At 35.6% G+C, this 19,425-nt stretch overlaps 1 protein-coding gene across 1 annotated transcript in view; it reads left to right on the forward strand.

Annotated features, from left to right (window-relative positions):
* Positions 1-9,598: 9,598 nt before the first annotated feature.
* Positions 9,599-19,425, forward strand: part of LOC139739595 (acetyl-CoA carboxylase-like) — a gene marked incomplete at its 3' end in the record, with an annotated part of 73,021 nt that continues 63,194 nt past the window's right edge. The window contains exon 1 of the mRNA XM_071650199.1: positions 9,599-9,680. The remainder of the gene's footprint in view (positions 9,681-19,425) is intronic.

Raw genomic sequence — 19,425 nt, forward strand, 5'->3', positions numbered from 1 at the left:
GTGGCATTGTGATCTGATATTCAAAGTACAGTGCACTCCCATTGTAATGAACACGGTTATAATGAAATTCTTACTACGACAAAGTAAAAGTTCAGGTCCCAAGATTATCACCTATATCTCTATTTTTACTTTACTCTTCGGCTATAACGAAATTTCAATATAATGAAAGAAAACCAACGATACGGAGGACTTCATTACAACGGGAGTGCACTGTATTCATACAAAGACCTTCCTACCTTCAACACTGTAAACAGCCATTAAAAGTATTAGTTATTCAAATACATGTATCCATTCATAGACCTTTGTACCTTCAAAACTAAAGCAAAGCCATTCAAGATGTGAATAGATGTAGAGAAATCCTGACTTTTTTCATTTTTAATGTACCTGAAGGCTTGTTGTGGTGGGATTCTAAGTCATGGCAAAGACACAGTTGCGTTGTGATTTGTACGCATAGGCCCCAATTCACGAAGGTGGTACAAATGAAACCATGGTTTAAACCATGGACAAAAACCATGGAGCGCCAAGTGTCGCATGGAATATTTTGTTACGAAATCAGCTTTTTCGTTGATGAAATGATTGTTTTGTAACGAAATAACAACATTTTGTACCTAAATGAACATTTCGTCCACGAAATTATAATTTCGTTAATGAAACGGTCATTTTGTCGACGAAATGACCAATTTCGTAACGAAATATTCCGTGCTACACTTGGCGCTCCATGGTTTTCTGTCCATGGTTTAAACCATGATTTCGTATGTACCGCCTTCGTGAATTCGGGCCCATAGTATCATTTTCTGCCTGTAGTATGCCCTGAATAACCCAGAATATGGAAATGCAAAGTGCATCTTAAATAGATGTTTTAAATGATGCCCAGTATGTTGTAACCTGCTTTGCATGGTCAAGTTTCTTTGTTTCTTTCAGCAACATTTACAAAATACTCAGAGTTTGTGTATTCATCGGTGATTCTACAGCATGTTTGAGTCCAGTATGATGTAAGTTTGTATGGTGGAGAAAATATCTGAAATGTTTGTGTGAATGTGTCGTTTTAAACATCGCTGTTCTTTGCAGAGATTTGATCATGAACTCTAGAAATGTGAGTTATTCACTACAGCTGATAACTAAATCTATTTGGTATGATGAGAAATTAACAAACTGGGTGGCTCTAGATTATCGTAGAGTCACTGAATGATTTTTTTTTTTCATTGTCAGGCTGTAGTGATGGTAATGACTTGTCAATCTGTATTAAATGTAGGTGTAAGCTCAAAAGTATACAGTATCCATCAGTCTGCAGTGATTCATCAAACTGAACATAAAGAGTCATGTACAGCATACCATAACCAGTGTTATTTACAGAGTAAATGCATGTTGTTGTTGTTTTTTCAGCAAATACTTGCATAAATACAATGTATTAACACAAGTGTGATGGAAGTATTTGTGAGATTCTTAAAATTGACATCACAATGAGAATGAGATGAAGACAATATTACATCATTTTGGCGTCATCCAATTTTGCAAGTTGGAAGAGATAATAACTGTACAGGGTACTCTTGTTACCATGAACACGGTTATAATGATGTTTCTTCACGTCAAAGTGAAAAATTCAGGTCCCAACATGATTATCAGTGGAGTCTACCGTATGGTGCAAGTATCCCTTTGGTTATAATGACATTTTGATACAACAAAAGAAAATTGCTGGTCCCGAGGACTTTATTATATAACGGGAGTCACTTGCAATATGTGTATAAAGCATCACTGAATTGCTTCTTTATGGCTTTCATTTTTGGTTTGAACAGCTATGTTTTATTCTGATATTCTATATTTGAGCAACTACTCACAGATTTCTTTGATTATTGTGTGGTATCTTTTGGCATTATTGTAAGCACAGGTGCAGATAAAAACACAATAGTTATGCATATATGTAATGCCCTTTATGTCAAGGATTAATACATTGCACTCCTGCTGTAGCCAGAAATAATTGTCATCTTGTTTCCACCCAGAATTCAAAGAAAAAAGAAGTCTTTAACCAGAAAGAACATTCAAACAGAATCCAGAAAGTGTGAATATGTACGTACAACATTTTCACCCACAGTTCCAGATCATGACATTGTAGGTCCTGGGGTAATAGTTCAGTATATAATGTTATACACTGTATCATTATTTTTGATGATTTCAAGGATGTGTTTTGTCAGCTGAAAGTGAGCTGAGGTTCACTGTGAGATCTTTGCATGTATCAATTTGCCATGTCATGGTCAATGCGTATTTCATTTCGCTAAGATGCATAAAGTGAGTATTTTAACCCTATCTTAACGGGGGGGGGGGGGGTGTCAAATTGACCCCCCCCCCAACATTTCACACCGTGATTCCGTGACACACAAAGATGGTGCCGCGTCATTTCATGACTTTTTTCATTGAAGCGTCCTGCATATTTTGAGACCAAATTTGCGCCGTCCGGGTACACTATTCTGAAGTTACATACCATAATTGCATATGCATGTCAACCCGAAAACAGCCAAAATTCACGATATCGTGTGCAAGTCCAATGCAAATTGCGTTTTTTTTTTTGTTAAAGTGATTAAAATAGATTATTTCCACTTTTAATCATTGAAATTAATAAATTCTAATGTAGACAACAAATTTTGGTTAAAAAAACAATAGAAAACAAAAGGTCGAAAAAACAAGAAAATACATAAGAAATTAAAAAAACACTAAAAAACGAAAAAAAAAAGAAATTGACTTTGATTGTGCATTTTTTTTACAGGAAAATTGTTTGATGTGTCTTAAGGAATTCTGACACAAGAATTTAACAATGCTTCAGTCTTTTTAATGAATTACAGGTGAAAATATGATTCCATGCATAAATTTACATAATTGATTTACTAAAAATAGAAAATCAATATTTTTCTACTGTATGACCGTGTAATCTTGTAGTTGACATCCGGCTCTATGTTCAGGCAAAATTTTGCGGCGATTGCGCCATCGGTGGCCAAGATCTGAAGGGGGTCAAATTGACCCCCCCCCCCCCCCCCCCCCAGTAAAAACTTGGTCTCAAATAGCCCACTTAGAATAGGGTTAAAGAACAATTCCAGTCCAGTTAAAGGACAAGTTCACCTTCATAAACATAAGGATTGAGAGAATGTAGCAATATTAGTAGAACACATCATTGAAAGTTTGAGGAAAATCAGACAATCCGTTCAAAAGTTATGAATTTTTGGAGTTTTTGTGCAGTACCCGCTGGATGAGAAGACTACTGCAGTGTATGAATAACTTAGATGTCACATGCGTACAACAATATAAGGAAAATATAAAGAGAATTTCACAAAATTCCATCTTTTGAAAAAAGTACACATTCCCCTGACTCGTCACCGATAAATGTTATGGGTAATATTATTCCCCCTGCCTTTAGAAAGAGGCAAGTCAATTGCTCTTTTATTATGCGAAAAAAGTGAAAATATGTTGAATTTTCTTTTATATTTTCTTTATACTGTTGTACGCATATGACTCACAAGCTGTAGTAGTCTCCTCATCCAGCGGTTCCAACACAAAAATTTAAAAAATTCATAACTTTTGCATCGATTCTCCAATTTTCCTCAAACTTTCACTGATGTGTTCTACTAATATTGTTGCATTTTCTCAATCCTTATGTTTATGAAGGTGAACTTGTCCTTTAAAGTTGCCTGAGAAGAAAGAGTAAAATCTAATGAGTACAATAGTGACAATTTCAGTCAAAATTGGATAAAAATAAGGGAATTTCTAAAACTGTGAAGTGTCACTCATATCTGCAGAACAGTTCTCAAACAGTTGATATGAAAATGTGTGAGCTGATGATGTCATAACCTCACAATTTTCCATTGCTTGTGTAAAAAAAAAAAATGATGAAAATTCAATGTTTCTGTAATTAAAGTGTCAAAACATGATATTCCTGGTTGAATGACGTCAGAATAGTGATCAGATATACAATGTAATCAGTATTTTAGACTGGGCGTAACTGCATTTTAATGACAAACTGGAAATTTCAAAATTTGATGTACAAATTAAACAACATGTTCAAGTTGAGGGTGTGTCATCATCATTTCACTACTGAATTTGAATGTTCCTATCAACTGTTCAAAAACTGGAAAAGTAGAAAAACTTCAAAATGTCATAACTTCCTTGTTTTTTATCTGATTTTGATCAAATTTTCATTGTGCTTAGCAAATTTTGTTCCTTTTTTCAGACACCTTTCATCTGGACTGGAATTCTCCTTGTTTGAGAATCGTATCTAATTTTCATGATGCCTGAAATTTGCAGGGATTCATTTTTTTTTTTAATATTACAATGTATTAATAGCATTGTTGATTACTTGACATCATGACTATTGTATCTCTGAAGAAAGGTTTGTATAAATTTTCCCACTTTGTCATATTATTCAATGTAAATTCTCCTTTTGTGTTCCAATTTTTGTGTGTAATCATCTAAAATGTAAGGAATGTTGACGGAATATGCTTTGTTCATTGAAACTGGCGTGTAAATATTCATATAAAATAATTGTTCAAAAAGCTATTACATGTCATTTTGTGATTACATGTAGTTGTCTTGAGATTATTTTTATACTGGAAAATGATATTTGGAGAGAAGTTTAACTCATCAGACTACTTTGTGTCTTGTTGACAGAAAGAAAGAGAGCGAAGGACAGTGAGAGAGCGAGAGAGGGAGAGAGGGAGAGATAGGCATACGGAGCATATTCAGAAAATTAGTCATAATATCTAAGATGAGAAAAATTGCCCTCTTTCACTGAAGATATCAACTTTTCGAAATGTGTATAACATTGAGATTTTCAACGCAATTCAGATAATTTCTTTTTAAAAAGATTGTGAATAAACCTATGCATTGACAAATGCATAGATGATCAACATATATTTGCACTCAGTACAGTGTACAGTGCACTCCCGCTATAACGAACACGGTTACAACGAAATTCCGGCTACAACAAAATAAAAATTCAAGCCGCAATATTAGCCGTTGTTTTTATTGTTTATTTGTTCGGTTATAACGAAATTTCGATACAGTGCACTCCTGTTATAATGAACACAGTTATAACGAAATTCTGGTTACAACGAAATAAAAATTCAGGCCGCAATATTATCCGTTTCATGTTTTTTATTGTTTATTTTTTTCGGTTATAACGAAATTTCTATATAGCAATTATAATGAAAGGAAAATGCCGGTCTCGAAAACTTCGTTATAACGGGAGTCCACTGTATACGCACTTTTATCAGCCGCCTATCTGACAAAGAGCTAGTGATTTGTAGCCAGTACACTCGATCCACTGACAAGTCACTAGAGCGTCAACCGGACGATATTACAAGATTCGCTTTCAAATAAGCCTTTGGAATCACCCGGGTGTATTCTGGTATCATGAAAGAAAAATTACTTTTCATATGAACTGCGAATACTTGCGAATACGTGTACATACATGATTAAGTCTGAAGTACATGTACATGTAATTGGGCAATTCTACGGAAACGCAATTCAAATGAAGAGACAGAAATACATGTAATGTTCTTAAATCTGACTATAGGTCATGACTTGTAAGCCATATTGTTACAGAAGACAAGATTCGTTGTACGTGGTCGATGATAATGTAGGCTAGTACAGTTGTATCTTGATCAACAATTCCCAGGAAGATCACTCCATGATATCTATCATTTTTTTTCCTATTTTGATCATTCTGTGAAAGTGGATATTTTTCGCGCGAGAAGATTCTTTGCGCTCGGCCGAGTAAGATGAATTTCGCGACATTTTAATTCCGCAGAATCAAGACATTAAATAAATGGAACATTGAGATAATTATAACATGTAAAAAAAGTAAAAACAAGTTAAAGTATACGTGTATTTTTATTTTCGCTCTAGTTTCAGGTCGTGCGAAAATGCACGAAAACTGCCACACCGCGGAAATAGGCCTACTTTTACAGTAGGCCCTACTGTTCAAATGGCCCTTCACTTATCTTGCCTAGTACATAATAATTATTATTATCAACATAAGTACACATGCTTGTTTTAAAAATGGGAAGTGTCATAATAATGTCCAATTTTATGAGATTCCTAGTTTTTGTATAATAATACTCTTCTTTATTTAAAAACCAGCATAAATTATACACCTTCACTGTTATTTCGTTGTAGGGCCCAAGTCCCGGTTCTTAACAAACCAAAACAATTATTTAAGAAGAAAATGAATAAGTTGTGACTTGAATACATATACTCACAATTACGAAATCATGGCTGCACAATGTGCCACTGGGGCTATGAAACTGCAGCGTACAAGTTTTTGTTTTTGTCTTTTTCATTTTCTTTTTAAAATATTCCAAAGCAGTTAGCGTCTAGACGTCTATGAGTTTAGATTAGGGGTGTTTTCTTGCCTCACCCACAAGTTTTCGTATAGAAACGAGAAAAGCTGAAACAATTTTTTTGGTTATATTTCTTTAGAAAACTTAGAGGCCTATGCAAGAAAATAAAAAGAATAATACAAGTGTGACATTATGCCACGCAGTTTTGACTTTTACGACTTCTTTATGAGTCATCCACAAATCTCAATTTATTTGCCATAATTATTTCTTCGGTTAGATTGATAAATTAACTCCTAATACTCCATCCAGGGAGGTGTTTTTTTTTTCTTTTTCGTTTTTTAGTGTTTTTTTATTTCTTATGTATTTTATTGTTTTTTCGACCTTCTGTTTTCTTTTTTTTTAAACCAAAATTTGTTGCAGGCACTTTTTCATATTCCACCTCCGTCCGTAGATTCACCTTTTTTCTAAAATCTCTGATTTCATACACATTGATTCCCATTGTCTATTTCATTTGATTCTGCTAACATTCATTGTTATCGAACGTTTCGGTGGAAATCACCTTCTAAATGCTTCATTCAAAAACTTTGCAATATGACTATTAATGAGTAGTAATGTTATATTCCGTGATTCTTATACTACAAATAGTTGTCACTTTATGATATGCCAATTAATTTCGGAACTGATTCCCATAATATAGCATCCGAATAGGAGTTGAGTCGATATGTTCTTAGCTAATTGGTCTGTGGAAAAAAAAAGGGGAGGGGGAGAATACAGTATAGGCCTACTAAAGAAACTGATTTGTTCTCGCCTGGAATCTTGATTTTGTTCCAATTATTTTTAGTAAATTATATTCTATACTCAATTTAAAAGCCAAAATATTTTGTATACGTATTATAATATGACAAAAGATGATATCAGCAAAATGTGTAAGACTATTGTCCTATACGACATTCAAATATAACTCTTTTTCACTCGTTTTCTACTTTCTCCTCAATTACTTTGAAAACTAAAACATGCCAGCTCATAGTATATAGTTACCAATCAATATAAGTAAACTATTATGTAGATGAAATGGTACCATACCGAATATAAGAACGTGGTTTGATGCCTTCAAATAAAATTGGTTATCTTATTCATTCTTCTGCATGACGCAAATATGCAAGTGATGAAAGGGTATATTAATGTTGATTTGCAAGATATTACTGCAATACACATAAAACATGTACTTACATGGCGTTTAATCTGGAAACAAAGGCTTATTTGTATTTTGGATGTGAGATGTCTACAGTAAGAAAGAGAAGGATAGAGATAGAGGGAAGGGGGGGGGGGGAGTGAAGAGAATCATCGTGTTGAATCACCTGGATCGCCAGAAACTATCCAACAACAACTCTTGAGAGCATCCGAAAATGATCAGATATAAACGACAGAAATAGAGAATCAATCCCAGAATATGAAAATATATACAATAGAAACGCGCAGAATAAAAAATTAATCGCTTTCTTCATGTATGGGTAAATGTTGCTATTTTTATCCATTTCGCGCTGTGGATAACAATCCCAGCACTAATGATATAGATTGCTCTTATCGACTTTCATTCCAGTGGCGGATCCAGGAGGGGCGCCGAGGGGCGCCTCCCTTTATTTTATTTATTCGTGTGTGTGTGTGTGTGTGTGTGTGTGTGTGTGTGTGTTTGTTTCAAATAAGAGACATACACTCAGAAGAAAAAAAAAGAAAGAAAGTAAACACTTTTTCGAGTCCGTATTTTTCATTGAAGATTTGTTAAAAATCAATGTATCATATACCATATCAAAGGTAATTTAATTGGATATTAAGCTAGTAGGTTAATACAAAGTGAAACTTTACCCATGAGTGAATACATTCATTTTTGCCCTCCAAGGCACAAAAGTAAAAATTGCAAAATTTGACATGTTGTCTTTCATTTGGCAATGCTCTTCAAGATAACAATGACCAAGAAAAAAAAAATCAGTTTGACACATTGAGAGACATGAATGAAATAGCAAAAACAAGTTTTTGTTCTCTTTATCTCCTTATAACCTTAAACAAAAACAAGGCGGGAAACTAAAGGGGGAAACTAAGAATTTTCTGTCAGCTTTGTTTCTTCAAACGACATTCTAGGGAGAAAAGGGTCTTTTTATTAAGTAATTAAAAGATTCATGAGACAAATTGTTTAAGAACCAAATATTATTCACAATTTTCCTAACTTGAAAGCAAATTGAAATTTCTTCCATTTTTGTTAATATTGCTTCTTCTTTTACTTCATATGAATTTGGATTTGACCCACGATTCTTCATTTTTCTCCCTTACTTTTGGCCTTTATTGATATTTTGGGCTTCAAAGATATTTTAGAGAACAAAGGTTTATTTTGCAACTTAATTCATAATTCTAAATGTGTTAGATTTGTCTTTTGTTCTTATTGTTATATTGAAGAACACTTACGCATGAATGACAATTTGTTCATTTTTGCAATTTTTACTGGGAAGAGAAAAACAAGTGTTTACTCATGCGTAAAGTTTCCCTTTTTATTGACCTACCAGGCCGATAGCCAATTCCATTACCTTCAATAGGTTATAATACATTAACTTTCAGCCAAATATTCTATGAGAAACATAAACTTGAAAAAGTGTTTACTTCCTTTTTTTTCCTTTTTTTCTTTTTTTTTTGTTGTTGTTGCTGTGTAAAAAAAAATAAGTAAAACAAAAAAATGAAAGGGGGCGCGTGCGCCTCCCCCCCCCCCCCTTTTATGTCATCATTTTACGCCCTTTTTTTTCTGGAATTCCTGGATCCGCCCCTGGATAACCACCTTACCCTATTTACCAAAAGTGCCCCCTCCCTGTTTCACTGTTGTGATTTTCCAAATTCATGACCGTGTATAGTGCGATAACATTCGGCTCGATATGATCACAATAGCGTTCATACAAAATTTGGACCGTTTCTGTGAAGTCATGGAGGCATCAACCATAGAGCTGTATTAATAATCCAATTCTATGGCATCACTGATATCGAACCATTCAGCAATGCCAATTTTACAATCGAGAGCGCAAGTAAATATATTATTTGAGAGATATAAAATATTTTTTGTTTTAATTTTGTAATTGTAAATAATATTTATGTATAATGTATATTATGTGATGGTATTTGCAATGACAAAATATAACAAAATAATTTTACAAATTAATTCGACTTACGAACTTTTTTGATCTTGACTTCAGCACCGCAGCATAATCGCACCACACACCCACAGACTGAACACACATGCACAGGAACCTCGCGCTCTTCGGATGTAAACAATTCGATAAGTTGAAGAAGAATGTGTGATGGGTGGAAACTCCGTGACGAGTAAGTTTGCGGCCAAATTACTTCTTATTGTCCAAAGTCCCCATACAGTACCAAATGCATGTAAGGTTTACATCAAGCGCGTATAACTCACAGTTTCCCTTGCGATATTGTTACCTTAAAACCTGAAATTTGCCGTCTTTTGTTTTACGGTACCTTTCTACTCATCTGCTCATTCTGCATCTGCCCCGTCGCGCGTCGGCCGTCGGCTGTCGGACGGTAAAGCAATGCGCTGCCTGCCTGACCAGAAAAGTCAAAGCACATCCCAGAAATCCTCGGAAATCTTTCACTATTTTTTTTTTTGTAATGTCTATATTTTTCTATGACAGTGTTCGTGGTATGCCGTATCTGCGCCATCATAAAGCTACATGGTCATAGGTCTATCTAGTAGCTAAGCACGCAAGGCCCGTTCACATAATTTTCACGAAATTAATGCCATGGGTGGGTTTAGACAGTTAACACAGCCTCACAGGCACAGCTCGGGCCTTGTTTTCAGTTTTACGAATCGAACGTTTATACCCAGCTAGCCATGCAATTGTACGGTGAGCCAGGGGCAGGGCAGTTTGCATATAAAGGGTGCTTCTAAGCACTGATGAGAGCACCATGACTATTTTACTACTTGTGACCTTGAACACATGGTGAACATTGGAACAGTATGGTATTTCCTTCCCACTGCACTGCACTGTTCACCGCTATCTATGTGGGTATGTGGGACTGTTGTGTTGTGCATGTGTGGCTCAGCTCAGCCCAGCACTATCAGTATCAGCTTACTGTAGCCGTCGTAGTAGTGTCAATTCTGCAATGCTACAGTGTACATGTTTATTAGGTGATCCGAGTATCCTCTCGGATCGCGGATCACCTTCTGTATCTGAACGGATTCTTTCTTCTTCTTTCTTTCTTTATTTCTCCCCAAAAGTTGTGCAGAGGTTAACACAAAAAGTTCTTCGACTATCATTAGTATCAATTTCAAACTTATACCATCCAATAGATGTATCATGTCCCATAAAGGCAAAGACGACAGATCTAATAAATCATTGTGATCAGTCGACCGTCACGTCACTATGACATCATTATCTGAAATCATATTGTCATTCATATCTCATGAATGGAATAGAATTTCTCAATGAAATTTACGTCTTATATAGTTCTCAAGTCAAGCTCTTTCTATTCATATTCTCAAAATTCATGTTTACACTTAAAACGTACGCGCATGATGAAATGTTGACATGCTCCAATGGAGTTCAAAATTTTTTTACACACATTTCAGATCATTTGGAGCATTTTTTTAAAAATTAAACAAAAATGGACGTAGGCGCGCGCGCATATACCCATGCGCAGATTGTATGCAATGGAAATTCCCTTGTTTTTTTTACATGGATCGGATGTCTAAAATGTAAATTAGGAATAATTCTGCCAAGTTTCAAGTCAATCTGACTCAATATGACGTCATACGGGCCAGTCAAAGTTGAATTTCTGCACGCGCGTCAATGGCGATATACAGTGTAACTATGCCAAAAAAACGCCAATTTTAAATCCCATTTTACTCGTCAGGATGGACGGTGACCCCCCATTTTCTTTACATTATTCTGAATGCTGATGAGTTTTACATGTCATTTCTTGGGTTGGCGATGCTGGAAAAATGATTGAAAGATATCAAATTTCTCAATGAAATAAAAAAAGCAAATTTTCAAAATGACGTCATCAAATTTCAAGTTCACTCAAGCGTATCTCACTTATCCTTGGTCAATTTTCACCCAGATTTCAGTATGTTGTAGCTTATTGAATGTTCTTTCAGTAATGTGATATCAAAATTTTGATTGGACGACGTCATCACCTCGTAAAAATGGATTGAAAGTAACCTTGTCAAATTTGACCAGTTTACGTGTTATCAGCTCTATGGGAGTGCAGTTTTTCTGGAAATTAAAATTGAGATGACTGTCTTTATCGAGCACTACAATGTAGCTCACTTACCCTCTGGTGAATTTCTCCCAGATTTTAATATGTTGTAGCTGAGACTTTGGGCTATCGTGAGTGTGCCCTTCATTTTTTCATTGGACGTCGGGATCACGTCGAAAAACTTGGTTGAAATTGGCACTTGGCTTGGATGTAGGGTCATTTTGCTTAATACATACTGTAAAAGTGGCAATTTTCGCGGTGTTGAAATTTTCGCGCATTTCGCACGACCAGAAACTAGCGCGAAAATAAAAGCACGCGAATATTTTTGCTGCCGTATGTTCCTGTACTTGGCGTCTTGATTCCGCAGAATTGAAAACATGCGAAACTCTTCTCACCCGGCCAAGCGCGAAAAATTAGTCGCACGAAAATATCCACTTTTACATAGAGCCTATGGGGGATGAAATAGGTCGGTGGATAGCGCATCGGACTTTTAATCTGAAGGTCCTGTGTTCAAGGCTCGCCCCTGCCAATTTTTTTGCTTTTTGTAAAACCCTTATATTTTTCTTTTTCTTCAGTAAGTCTTATTTTCCCTTTCTAACTTTATCTTTTTCTGATCTTTGTACTTCTCCTTCAAATTTCTATACAATACCTTAATTTTTTCTTTATTCTTCTTTCTTTATTCCACTTTCTGTGTAATAGATAAGAACAACAAGTCCTATCAACCCCATATTTTGCACATGTTTAGTTCATGTCACGTACATCATTTCATAAAATAACAACTACTTCCTCCGACATCATCTTGAGTAGGTAAATTATGGTCAAAGGTCAAAAGTATTTAATCCTGTATCTCCATGAATACACGTCCCATCTTTCCGACATTTTGCACATGTAAGGACCATGTTGCAAGAATAATTTCACAAAATAACAACTTTTTTGCTCAGATGCCATCTTGGCTGTGTTACGTGGGATCTAAGGTCAAATATACTTCATTCTGTAACCTCGTATGGTTTCACCGCCATGTTTTACACACACATGGGCCTCGATAGATGGATCATTTTGTAAAATAACAATGCTTTGGTCGGGCGCCATTTTGGCTGTGCAAATGAGGTTCAAAGGTCAAATATTCTTCATTTTGTATCTTGCTTACTAAATGCTCTTTAGAAATCGGGACCAGATTTTGTACATGTACAACTGTATGGACCATGTTACCTAGATCATTTCATATAACAACAACGTTTGACTCGGACGCCTTCTAGGCTGTGCGAGGTATATAGGGTTAAGGGTCAAGATATAAAGTGTATTTTGTTCTATGATATCTTGGTAATTACATGCCCTATCACTCCAATATTTTGCAACCATTTAGCCCAATGGCATATGGATCGTTTCGTGAAATAACAACGTTCTAATCAGATGCTATCTCGGCTGTCTAAATTTTGGTAAATACATAGCATATTGCACCATATTTTGAACAGATATGGACCTTGTCAAGAGGATCATTTCATAAGATTATGTCTTTTTCCTAAGTTGCCATCTTGTATATCAAAATATGGTTCATTTTGTCTCTTTGTTAACATAATATGCCCTTTCCATTTTAAATCTGTAGGCATGAAAGGTTTGATTCCCTTCTCTTCAATGAGAATCTCAGAAATCATTTGTACATCAAATCACCTAATTTGTCTGTCTTGACAAATTCTCGAGTCTAGTTGTTAGTGTGTATCTGTGCTGTACACATGTTAAACGTTTGAAGTACATTTCCTCTTCTAAAAAGTAAAAGTAGAATGGTCTATCTTTAAAGTAGTAGACCAAGAGAGGGATCAGTATACAAATAATGAATGTTTATGAGTGCAATGGACAGAATATTTCATGAGGTGAAAGATGAATGATCCATTCAACGAGGCGCAGCCGAGTTGAATGGATCTACACTTCATCTTTCACTGAATGAAATACTGTAAAATGAGAAATTTTCGTGTGCATTTTAATTTCGCGAATTTCGCGAGCGCCAAAGTTCGCGAAATCAAAATGCACGCGAAAGCTTTTGTCTACACTAAATGCGTTGAATGCCAGTAGCAATTCGCGAAAATTTCATGCCACGAAAAAGGCTGTCGGCTCCAATTCGCGAAAATTTCATGCCGCGAATATATCATGTTTTACAGTATTCTGTCCACAGCACGAATGGAAAACATTTATTTTTGTTTTATATAACGCCTAAAATAGATCCTTCTCATTTGATGTTTTATTAATCTAGAAACAAGAGAAAATCTGAGATCGCGAGAGTGCTCACTGAGCGCTTGTTACGCTAGTGCGCTGTCGCATACACACACTGCAAACGCAAGCGTTTAACAAGCGTAGTGTGCCGGGCTCTCAGCAAGCGTGCAATGGAGCAAATCGTATGGATCCAAAATTGCATGGTTAATGGAGCCACAATTGCATGGGTGATGACTTCATAGTGAAATGGGCCGAATGATCAATGTCAAAACAACCAATCAATTGACAAGGATCTCTTCAGGCGTTATATAATCTGAGCTGTATAACTTTTGGGGATATGTTCTGTGGAGACTATGTCTGGCTGAAGTCATGAAATCCCTCAGCTTTATAAAAAGGAGAACCATTATTAGGGTGTGTTTACACCGAGCACTACTGGCATCGGGACGGGTTTTGCTATAGTGCGCCAAAAGAAACCACGTGATCATGTCTGGTTCTGTTAAAAAAGAATACCAGTAAGTATTAAATTCGGTAAAAAAACACCCAAAATGTTATTCTTTTGTCAAAATCAAGAGCAACAAAATCAACAGTGGAAGATTAATTTTGTAGCAAAATTATTAGTGGGGAAGTTATATTGTAAGAGAACCAGACATGGTTCCTTTTGGTGCACCATAGCAAAAAAAAAAAAAAACCTGGCCTGTTGCCTGTACCATGGTCGCTGTAAAGGGGCCTGTAAAGTAATTCTTTTTTTAGATTTTATAAAACTCCAAACAGATTAATTTTTTCTGTCTACTTTAAGTGGCATTTGGTGTGCCTAGTTTGCACCCACGAATATCGAAGAGAATGTGTAAATGAATGAGGCTTTAAGAGTTTTAGCAGGTTTTATCCTTACCCGATATTGCTACTACATTGTAATTCTACCATGGTAGACATGGAAATTTTAGTGAATACTGGTCACCATTTTGTATGCTTGAAGTTAGTTTGAATTTTAAAGCAATTCACTGCAGCACAGGAAACCGAAGGAAGCTATCAGTTACACCAGATACAATTAGAACTGTTATAAATTGATTGTTTCAAATATAAAATGCTTTAAAAAAAAGTATAAAAAGATATTTTTCATACTTTGAGTAAAACGCACCTTTCAAGAAGTGAGACTAGATACCGAGTACTAAACGAAACAAGAGCATGTGTGTTCATTGGCATGAGTGTGTGATACCTCCTTGGTGTGACATTGCTTCTGAACTTTTTTTATGCCTCTGCCTTGACGGAAAGATCAGTCAAAATGTGATTTTTAACGTTTGTGCCTTTGAATGAGTGTATAGAAACACAACTTGAACTCATTGCAAAAGAAAGCACATTGAGGGTAAAACAAGTTAAAACAGTTACATATCTGTAGCAACACAGCTCAGAGCATGGCAGTATTATATGATAAAGAACATTCCTTTTGATTGCATGATATCTCAAAATTCACCGTTATTGACCAAGTAGGAACCTTGGTTTGAATTGTAGGGAGTTATTGGTTCGAGTGCATGTTAAATCTGAAACGTATGAAAATTGAGCTTATAAAATGAAAAAAGTAGCACCATAGCAGTGGAGTTCCCATCCCAAGTAGCCTTCAGGAAGCTTGGAAGATGCAGAGATTGCTCTTGTTTTGTATTTCTGATTATTTTTTTTTTTATTTTTTTGTTCAAAGGTGCACATATTAGTCAATTTCAGAATTATAAATCAATTGGTCTGTTCCAATTAAGTCAATGTTCAGTGATGATTCTAGAGTTTATTTACGTCCATACAAAGAAAGCATGCAGCATTGATATATTCATTTTTTTTTCACTCAGACTTGCGAGTTAAAAGTTACTTATAAAAACTTGTTTTCTTGTCCATAGTACAGGAAGATTTGTTTTTTCCAATGATTGTTCCTCATTGTCCTGTAGGGTTGGATGGAGGGTTGGGTGCTTGTAAATTACAATCTACATGTAATACTCACCACTAGATTTCAAAGGTCTACAGTTGATGATCATGTGAGTTGATTTGCTTTGCAGTTAAAGGGGAATTTATGTTAAATATATAATTGTATGTGAATTCAGTGAACGTTTCTACAGAAGTGGTGTATTAGTTGTACACATTTAGTAAAGTACCGGTATAAGGGAAATCAGATAGATCATCTGTCCAAGGAGGTTCGAGAAATGGAGTCACAACAGTCTTATTCGCTTTGATCCCATGCTCGAAGCAGCCACTCAAAAATATTTAATGTGTCGAACTGGATCTGCCCCCCCGATAGGAAGAAAATGAATTCACGTCTCATTGCATAATGACCAGCCACTGTCTAAGGAAGATAAGATATGTCTTTATGATGGTAATGACTTTTCGCTATGCCTACTTACAAACGATGGGTGGTAGACAATGGTAAAGGCACGGGGGTGCGCGAATAGAAATTGCTCAAATGTTGCTGAAATAGATATCAAAATTACTCGACTGTACGTGTCTGTACGCTGATCTGACATATTAATTTATAAAGAACTATACTTGAAGATGATACCATATTAGTTTCATTTGGGGGAAATAATTGGAAAAGTGATAAAACCGGCTTTCCATGAGAGTAAAATTTCAAACACTTTCACAAAATACAGCTCAGATTTACACTTTTGCACATACACGTATTTTCAAACGGAATTGACTTTTGTTTTATATGCTCTATCATTAGGTGAAATTTCATTGCATTTGATATATAAACGAGCAGCGTATACCCGATGTTATGTTAGCGTTAAAAATGAATCTTCAGATTGCTCAGAAAGATGGCAGCTTCAAGCATCGAACATCAAAGGCGCAAATGCACCTGTGAAATTCTTTTGTCCCTCCATAGAAAACTGACAGATGATTGAATAATTATAGTCAGTTGTAACTCCATCTCTCGAACCTCCTTGATCTGTCTGACTGATCTATTAAAAAGTCTTGGTTAAATCCATTGTTATGCCGTCATCGCTGGATTTAAGACTACTGTACCAACCATGGTTCAGCAATTTGTGATGCAGCAGTACTTACCTAGGGCAACGATGTAAAAACTGTACCAGTAACCAGTACCTGTTTTTTCTAATTGTTTAACCTTTGTGTATCTTTTTATCCTGTGATTCTATTTAGGCACTGCATGACAATCTATACATTTGTAGGCAATTTACCTGAACTGTGATGTACATGTAGCCCCTCATAGCCCCTCACACCCAGGAAACATGTCCAGGCAATTTAAACCATTCTGCTGAAAATGCCATATTGTGACATTATGCCTTCTGTTCCAGTATTGTTGTGAGCATGAAATCATATTGCCCACCAGAGCTCTTTTTTGTTTTTGTTTTGTTTTTGAACAGTTTAAGTTACATTGCTGTACGATGTCATTTTACTGAGCACTGTGATTACTCAATGCCAACAGAACAAGCAACAGACTCCAACATCAGTACTTAAATTGAGTTTATCCCCACCATGCGAGCTGTTCATTTCAAGTGCAGGCAGCTTGTATAGTGAACAGTTGAACAGTGCCACCATAACCCTACCCATTGCTTTTGAATTTACTGTCAACAATTTACAGTGCATTTGAATAGGATCATGCATCGCTAGTTTTAGATGCTTATACAGTCTGTCCTTTACAAGAGCTGGATATATATTTTTCAGTGTGATCGGGGCCATGATAAACCACAGTGTTGTATTCTATAGTGCATTGCATCCTACTGTAGTAGGTTTGGTTTAGGTTGGTGGACAGAATTTCCGCTGAGTTCTGTGATCTCCTCACATGACTTTGAAGATGGTATCAGTCTTTCAAAATTTGAGTGACTTTATTTTTTATTTTTATTTTTTTATTTTTTATTCTTTTATTTTTATCATATTTTTTATTCTCATATTTAGGTGATCCGAGTATCCTCTCGGATCACCTTCTGTATCTGTATTGAATCTTTCTTCTTTCTTTGTTTCTTTCTTTATTTCTCCTCAAAAGTTGTGCAGAGGTTAGCTCAGAAAGTGCATTGCCTCTCAATGTCAAACTTATACCATATATGTATCATGTCGCAAAGACGACAGCGCAAGTAAAATCATAGTGATCAGTCGACCGTGACGTCACTATGACGTCATTATATGAAAACACATTTTCATGCATATCTCATTAATGGAATGGAATATTTCAATGAAATTTACGTCACATATATTTCAAGTCAAGCGAATTCTACTCATATTGTCAAAATTCATTTTTATCTCAAAACGCGCGCGTACGCGCGCGTTGAAATATTTGTATGCTCAAATCGAGCTCAAAATTTTTTTGCACACGTTTCAGACCATTCGGAGTATTTTTTGAAAAATTGAAAAAATTGGACGTACGCGCGCGCACATATTCGCACGCACAGCTAATATGAAATAGAAATTTTCAATTTTTTCACACGGATCGGATGTCCGAAATGTCAAGGAATATTTCTACCAAGTTTCAAGTCGATCTGATTCAATATGACGTCATACGGGCCCGTCAAATTCAAAATTCCGCGCGTGCGTAAATGGGGATACACAGTGCAACTATGCCAAAAAACCGCCAATTTTAAATCCGATTTTACTCGTCAGGATGGACGGTGACCCCCCATTTTCTTGACATATTCTGAAAGCTGATGAGTTGTACATGTCATTTCATGGGCTGGCTATGCTGACAAAATGATTAAAAGATATCAAATTTCTTAATAAAGTTAAAAAAATAAATTTTCAAAATGACGTCATCAAATTTGAAGTTTACTCGATCGTATCTCACTTATCCTTTGCCAATTTTCACCTAAATTTCAATATGTTGTAGCTTATGAAATGCTCTTTCATAAATGTAATTACACAAGTTTGATTAGATGACGACATCACCTCAAAAAATGGATTGACAGTAACCTTGTCAAATTTGACCAGTTTACGTGTAATCTCTATGGGAGTGCAATTTTTATGGAAATGAAAATTGACATGACTATCTTTATCGAGCACTAGCTCACTTATGCTTCGGTGAATTTCTCTAAGATTTTAATATGTTGTAGCTGAGACGTAGGGCTATCATAAATGTGCCCTTCATTTTTTCATACATTGTCGGGATCACGCGAAAAAAACTTGGTTGAAATTAAGGCTTATCTTCGATGTATTGTAATATTTCTTTCTTTTTACAACTTTATGTGCAATAACTCAAGAAAAACATACCCTATCACCACCATATTTTGCACATGTTTAGTTCATGTCACGAACATTATTTCATAAAATAACAACTACTTGATCAGACGCCATCTTGGGTATGTACATTGTAAATTATGGTCATAGGTCATAGATGTTTCATCCTGTATCCTGGTGAATACATGTCCTATCTTTCCCATATTTTGCACATGTAAAGACCATGTTACAGGAATCATTTCATAAAATAACCACTTTTTGCTCAGATGCCATCTTGTCTGTGCAAAGTGGGGTCAAAGGTCATGTGTACTTCTTTTTCTATCTTCGCTATGACGTATTATCTCTATGGGAGGGAATTTTTTAGATGTGAAAATTGACATGACTCTCTTTATCGAGCACTATCTTACTTATGCTTAAGTGAATTTCTCTCAGATTTTAATATGTTGTAGCTGAGACTTTGCACTATCAGGACTCGAATCATTGATTAAAA

This window comes from Diadema antillarum, unplaced genomic scaffold, assembly GCF_040938485.1.
Source record: "Diadema antillarum isolate AM-2024a unplaced genomic scaffold, OU_Dant_1.0 seq00000807_RagTag, whole genome shotgun sequence".
NCBI lineage: Eukaryota > Metazoa > Echinodermata > Echinoidea > Diadematoida > Diadematidae > Diadema > Diadema antillarum.